This window comes from Lathyrus oleraceus, chromosome 1 (assembly GCF_024323335.1).
Source record: "Lathyrus oleraceus cultivar Zhongwan6 chromosome 1, CAAS_Psat_ZW6_1.0, whole genome shotgun sequence".
NCBI lineage: Eukaryota > Viridiplantae > Streptophyta > Magnoliopsida > Fabales > Fabaceae > Lathyrus > Lathyrus oleraceus.
In genome coordinates, this window is record NC_066579.1 from 101191145 (window position 1) to 101198070 (window position 6926).

A 6926-nucleotide genomic window follows, 5' to 3' on the forward strand; every position below is an offset into this window, starting at 1 on the left:
GTACCGACCCAATCAACCCGGAAGCTCCTTTCAAATTTAAAAAATGTGCTCAAACTTTTTAAGAAATGTCACTATAATAATTAAAAATGACACAGAAAAAATATAATTATATATTAAAACAAATATGTTTAATTATAATTATTTTGACTTTTGATCAATCTAGATTTTTTTATGTATTGTATTTTTCATCATAACATTATTTATTTATTTATTGAGTTTTTATTATAATATTTTATTTATGTATATTAATATTAATGAAAAAAATTGGACTTAAAAAAATTTGGGGTCATGTGCTATAAAGCTTGTTGCTATTGCACGGGGCCAACCATGAGTACAATACATGACAATCCCTAATGATTAAGGATTATAAAAAGTTTTTAGGGTTTTTTATGGTGTTATAGCTAGCTCACATAGGGACGTGAGAAGCTTTGCATGTGGTATTCTGCATAGTGAATTGGATCTCTCTTTAGTTCTAAGGTTGGGGTATTTTTAGAGTTACTGGGTACTAGACAAGTGAGGAAGTCAAGTCCACTTCCTCCATATTTACCTTTAATTCCCTTAGTGAAGAGCAGTTAATTCCCCACTAATAGAGATGACAATTTGTCATTCCATATTGATTGTCTCTTTGGACCAATACATGTAACATGTGTTTTCATACTGAATTGAGAGAGAAACATGGATTGGATAAGGTATTTTAGCCTAAGCCCAACAATGTGGCTTAGCCCTTATTTTGGCTACCCCTAGCCCCTTTTTCGGGCACCTTGAAATAGTCCTTATTTGGACAATCTCGAGGTAGCCCCTATGTGGGAGAACTCGAGGTAACCCTTCTTTGGGCAACCTTGAGGTAGCCCCTCTGAGGGCAACCTCAGGGTATCCCTTCTATGTGCTACCTCGAGCCCCTCTTTGGACGATGTCGAGGTATCCCTTATTTGGACGACCTCAAGGTAGCCCTTATTTGAGAAACTAGAGGTAGCCATTCTGTGGGTGACCTCGAGGTAGTCATTCTTTAGGATACCTCGAAATATCCTTCTTTGGAATACCTCGAGATTGCCCTTCCGTAGGTGACATTGAGTTGGCCATTATTTGGACTCCCACCCAATACTATGGCAGCTAGTTTGTATCACGCAATCTTGAACTGTCCTTCTTAGGACCATTAAAATTATACCAATACACTCTAAAATAATAGATTTAAAGTGTATATATATATATATATATATATATATATATATATATATATATATATTAAAAATTAAAATTACAAAATGACAAGTTTGAAACAAAGGAATTATTAAAAATAATATATAAACTAAAGTAATACATAATATTAAAATAAATTAAATCTCAAAGAGTAATAAATTAATGCAATAAATAATAATAATAATAATAAGTATTAAAATATATGCACAAGTTCAGTTCGGTTTAGAGGCCATGTGGATAGTCACAATGGGCAGTTATGAAATATTCCTATAATTACATGGGTATTATAGGAATTGAGGGAAATGACATTATTTGATAATTACAGAGGGCGGAAGACGATATCCAGTGCCACCTTAATGAGGGATGTAAAGAAACATACCTTTAAGGATCACTGATGAGTAAAGCAGTATAAAAAGGAAACTTCCTCTAGGAGGAAATGACAACTACTAAAACCTCGTAACCAAATATGGCGATTGCGATCTCTTATGACTAGCTTCATGGAGATTTATCCAAACAGTGTTTAGCAAGAACAATCACCATCACCCTTTTCGATGTTACCTTTCACTCCTATACTTAGCCACCTTCAACTATGGTTAATATGAGAGATATATCCCCTACACAAGAAGGTACCACCGGTAGAGGTGATGTCGACGCCCTGGTAGAGATGCGTACTACCATGGATGAATTACGCTTCCATAACCAGACGTTAGAAGACGGCGTCCGCATCATCGGACATCGCCAACAGGATTCCAACCCCCCTGGAGGAGATGGACTTGTTGGACCCCAACCACTCTCATACGAGATATAGGGGGCGCTTGTTGATAAGTGATATTTGCATCATTATTTCTAGTGGCTTTCCTTTAGTATTTTACCGCACTTTGTTCGATTTACTTTTAATTGTCATATTTTATGCTTTCGGTTGTGCTTTCTTGCTAATTTCAGAGTCTAACGAGCATCCAAGATAAATATGGATCAAAGACAAGCAAAATGGGGTAAAATAACAAAAGAGCATTTTTTCCCATACAAAAACTAAGGGGTTGCTACGGCCACCCATAGCAGCTTCTACGGGACATTGCAGTAGAAGTCCTTGACAGGGCCGGCCCTGTGCAAGTGCAGCAAGTGCCGCAACACAGGGTCCCAAATTTGAAGGGGTCCCCAAATTTTGAAATTTTTATTTATTTTTCATAAATATTAATAAAAATAAATAAAATATTAAAAAATAAACTTAATAATTGAAAAAAAATTATGATAAAAACTCAATACATACAAAAATCAAGATTCATCTAAACTCAAAATAATTATAGTTAAATTAATATTTTATTAATATATAATTATTTTTTTAATATATATTTTTTAATTATTATAATTGTATTTTTTTAATTTGAGCCCATTTTTAAAATTAGAACGGGTCTCCGAAATGATTGGACCGACCCTGGTCCTAGATGCCCCATTTGAAGCTTCCTTGTAGTAATGTCAAAGGCCTGCTACAGCCACCTATAGCAGCTTCTACAGGCCGTAGCAGAAAGGCGAGAGAAAGTTTGCAAATTTGTTTTGTTTCCTTAACTGGATTAATTCTCTCTTAATTGTGGTTTTTAGGTAATATTTGATTTGTCTAAAATATGAATAATTCACATTGAACCAAATATTTTATACACTTTTACTATTTTGCTATAAACCTCATAGTCTGTTATGAGTTTAGGGTTCCCAACTTTTGTCACACTTTTCATTCCTAGTTTTCTACATATTTTTGTTCTACTTTCTCTGTAACTCAAGTCTCCAAGGGAGCAGTTTGTGGAATAAGGTTTATTAATAATTCAAGTTTTTATTATCTATTATATCTTTATTGTTCATCTGTTGTAACTAATTGATATGAGTTTAATGATGAATATCTTTGTGATTGTGTGTGCCCTCGTCATGAGTGAGTAGTTTTTATAGTGACTAGGGGTTATGGGAATTCTTTAATGACCTGTTGTATGAGCCGTTAATATTGATTTCGAGAATTTTAATTAATATTATTTTTAAATTTGAGTTCATACATTTCAACTTCGTTACGAAAATAAGTGGTTCCCAGGTAGCGATTGTAGTCTAAAAGGATATGTGTCGATACTAGAGCGTAGATTTTTAAACAACCTAACCCAAAGCAGTGAAAACGCCTGGACGAATTTGAGAAAACATATAGCTAGGAAAATGTAATGACTCTTTGATCCGCTGTCGCACATGGGTCAAAAACGAGTATAAAAGTGTAGTAAAACGGAAGCGACACTCAAGTCGTATTGCAAGGACTCTTGTATTGAATTAACCAACCGATTAGAACAAAAAGGGGGGTTTGAATTTTGATTTGAATTAACGAAAGCAATAAAACAAGTTTAATAACAATTACGATTAACAGATTAATCTACTACTCGGTCTCCAACTTATCCTCAACCAAAATAATTCCCAACCCCCAAGCAGTCTTTATTCCCTTTTTTATTACAGTATCAATCAAAAAAGCGCAATTGACATCACAAGATATATATTCCTAATTTCCGAATTAAGAAGACGGGTTAAAACAATCGTGAATTAAGCAAACGCGACAACACAAACGCGAATTAAGCAAATGCGATTTAAGGTAATGGAACATACAATCATCTAAATAAATCAATCAACCCTAAGATAAATCGAATTAAGCATTTGATTATCAAAGAGAATAATTGAAAGGAAAATAGATTTAATTGGGAAATATGAAAACCTCAAAGTATGACGGAGACGCGATTACAACAGATCAACCATTGGTGATTAGTTCTCCACGAATTCGTCTAAAGCTACTAATTTTCGTGAATGAAGAATAGGATTACTGTAGCAGCGAAAATCCTAATATAACAAAGGGAAAATTCAGGCCCTTATGTAAACCGACCTGAATTTTACAAAAACCGGCTCAAATTAACTATTTTAATTAAGTTTGGAACTTCAACGAATTATTCGGCCCTACTTCACTTTGAATCAGCTTTTGACTTCAACGCCAAACTTGTAGCTCTTTCTCTTAACTTTCTAACACATATCAGAACGTATGAATCCGACTCTTGAAGCTCAAGTTATGATCTGCACAATGATAAAATATCAAATAACTGTTTAAGCTTAAAATAAAGTATGAAAATAAAATAAAGGCACAAATAAACTTATATATTAAAACACACTAAAAGACTAAAAATAATAGAATAAACTATATAGTTTCTTAAGTACAATAGTAGAAAAATGTGTATCAAAATGCACTGATAAAATTCTCCCGCACTTGAACTTTTGCACTCCGAGCAAAACTAGAAATTCAAAATTTCAAACAGAAAAATAAGAGCAAAACAAAACATGCAATTCCAAAAGTTCTCAGGATACAAAGTGCAAGCAAAATTCTAATTCTAAGCTTCAAGAATATTGCGTTAGTGAGCAACTAATTGTGATAGTCAAAGCAGATAAAAGGACAATTTACTAAGAATTACATCATAAGTAGCAAGATCCTCACAAGATAAAATTCACTCAACTCTTAAGTGCTTAGGTTGATTGTTTACACTCAAAATACATCATGAAAATTATCATTGCCATAAACTTGAAAATACTCTAACATCCACAATTAAGTTACATGCATACAAAGATCAAAATGACTTTTGTTCAGTTGTAACTTGGCCAGGGTACGGGTGAGATAAATTCTAAGGGGGTATTAGGCTAAAATTTCAAGGGTCAAAAGAAAATTGAAAAGAGTTGCGGGAGTTGAACTAAAAATATTTCGTTCACTTTCAAACAACAATTTCTCCGCTATTTTTTTTCTCTTTTCTCTTTTTATTTTATTTTCTCTTTTTTTCTTTTTCAGATCATAAAGAATATGTAATGACACCCTTCTTTTCTTTTTATATATTTTTTTTCTCTTTTTTTTATGCCAACTTTTTGAATCAAATATCACAATATAATTATTCAATCCTACACAACTCCCACAAAACTCTTTCAACCCTATGAATGGGTGATAACATTGTTTTTCACTTTCAGACTTGTAATGAGTTTAAATAAAGAATGGAATAATAGACTCAAGATGGTTTTCAAAGAAGGGATGATATTATTCAGGGTTGCCTTTTGGCTACTGGCTAATAAATAAACAAAACAAAAATAAGTTTCATTTATCATATCAATATGCACAAGTAAACAAAAGTTTCAACAAGAGTCAATTCAAGTTCTAGAGACTAACAAACATGAGTGAAACACACAAGAAATAAAAGTATGTATTTTTAAATGTTATCCATTATTAAGCTCAAAATCTCACAAGGTAAATGATCTACCACAAATGATGGACAATTCAACATTTACTCCTACTTATCATATTAAGAATTCACATCACACCACAAGTCTTTAATCAATAGAATAAATAAATTACTCACACAACACTTGCAACCCAAAATCCAATGAAAAACATGCAATTTTTTTTATAAAAATAAATAAGAAAACAAGTAAGTAAATGAAAAATAAGAAAACACACAAGTAAATGATTCTCTCCCCCATACTTAAGATACACATTGTCCTCAATGAAATAACATAAGTATAAAATAAGAGAGAGGGTAGATAGGAAATAACATACCCGAGGAATCAAGGTGGATAGATGATCACATAAGCAATCTTTCCCAAAGAGACATCTTCTACAGTCTCTTCTTCCAAATTAGGGCTCTTATGGAGTAACTTTGAGCAGTGCCTATTGTTCTTAAAAAATTTAGTAGTTCCTTCGTTATTTATTCCAGGATCAAATAAGGATCTTCGATAAGTAAAAGTGTCAAATAGTAATGTGAAAGGCATCTCATTTTTCACAACATCAAGAATCAAAGGATTAAGGGGTTGCCTCACTAATTTTGTTCCATCTTCAAGTGAGACCCTATGCATACTCATTGATGGGCTAATATCATAAGTTCCAGCCAAGGTCCATCTAATTCCCTTCTTATATTCATGCAATAATTTATCTTCCTACTCAAATTGGACCTTTGATGAATAATATAAATCTTCAGTAAGTGGTTTAGATTCTAGAGAAGGTGGTTGTTCAATGGAAGGTTTGGTTGGGGAAACCGGGATATCGAGAGCTTCAACTACATAAATAACTTCATTACAACTTCATTTGTAAGAAAAATGTCAACCTGCAAGGCAGCCTCAATCTCAGCACAAACAACACAAAAGTTAGTGTTAGTACAATCATCACATGAGTAAATATCATCAAAACCATATAAAGTTGGAAAATCAACTGAAAATAAATCAGAATAACCTTCATCAATAACTTCATAAAGAAACTCTATTTGAAAAACATAATGCTCTTCCAAGGGATGTTTTATAGCATCAAAAATCTTGAATTTTATGACAACGTCACCAAATTCCATGGACATGGTTTCGACGCCAACATCAACTTTTGTTTTTCCTGTTTTCATGAACGGTCTGCCCAAAATGATTGGTGATCTGCTTGAATTTGTTTCTCCATACATGTCTAGAATGTAAAAATCTGCAGGAAAAATCAAGTCATTAACCTGAACAAGCACATCTTCCACTACTCTAATAGGGTGAGTATCGCTCCTGTTTGCCAACTAAATAGTAAGACATGTATGCTGCAAAGGACCAAGATCAAGTTTTTTAAAAATAGAAGTAGGCATAACATTAATAGAAGCTCCTAAATCTAACATGAAATTTTCGAATTTACTATCTCCAATGGTACATGGAATAGAAAAAGTTCATAGGTC